This window comes from Tiliqua scincoides, chromosome 1, assembly GCF_035046505.1.
Source record: "Tiliqua scincoides isolate rTilSci1 chromosome 1, rTilSci1.hap2, whole genome shotgun sequence".
Taxonomy (NCBI): domain Eukaryota; kingdom Metazoa; phylum Chordata; class Lepidosauria; order Squamata; family Scincidae; genus Tiliqua; species Tiliqua scincoides.
Window position 1 is genome coordinate 48,365,858 of NC_089821.1, and position 845 is coordinate 48,366,702.

Here is an 845-nt window from a genome sequence, read left to right on the forward strand (position 1 = left end):
TTTGGCTGCCTGCTAGTATTTTTGATGTATGTTAGCTGTGTTCAAGATTGCTAATACTGTATTTTATTTAAATGGTAATTTATCAGCTGTCAAAAGAGCAATTATCATCAGCATACATTTATAAATGCAAATTGGAATAGGGAAAGATAAGAAACTTTTTTTTTTACTTAAGCAATAGCAACTGGTAATTCCTGAGAATTAGTAATGTAAAGTTAATAAAATATTCAGCATTGATTAGACTTTTATTTTTACAATATGGCCATGTAGAATTTAAAAGCGTTGTCACTGATTCAAAGATCAGTGAATGTTCCAAATGCTGTTGCAGTGCTCCTTCAAGCACAGGTTGCCTCATTCATTTTCTTTTCCCTGAAGTTGGAATGAATGAGAAGCACCTAAACATGAGGAAATGGTATATCTACAAACGAGGAAAATTGCACATGCACCCATTGAGACAAATGATCATGTACATTTTGTAAATAGTTCTTACTTACCAGGAGGATGTGACCTTGTTCTGACAGAAGGTTAACTGATAATTGACTGTAAAACTAAAATTCTTTTTCAGAGTTTTAGTTCGTTCTTATGGTTTCTTCTCCCTCCCCAAATAATGATACTTTATTTTGAATAATATTTTTTCCCATTTGTGGGCTTCATTATATTGTTCCTATTCAGAATGCCTCTCAAGCATGTGCCAGTCTCTCAGCTTGATTACTCTGTGCAGTCATTTTCTTATGAGGTATATGCAGTAGCAAACATTTGGGCCAAAACAAACATTTGGGCCAAGCAATTATACAAATTTGGAAGCAAAGTGAGATTGCTTGCCATTTTCCTGTGACCCTAAGCAAGAC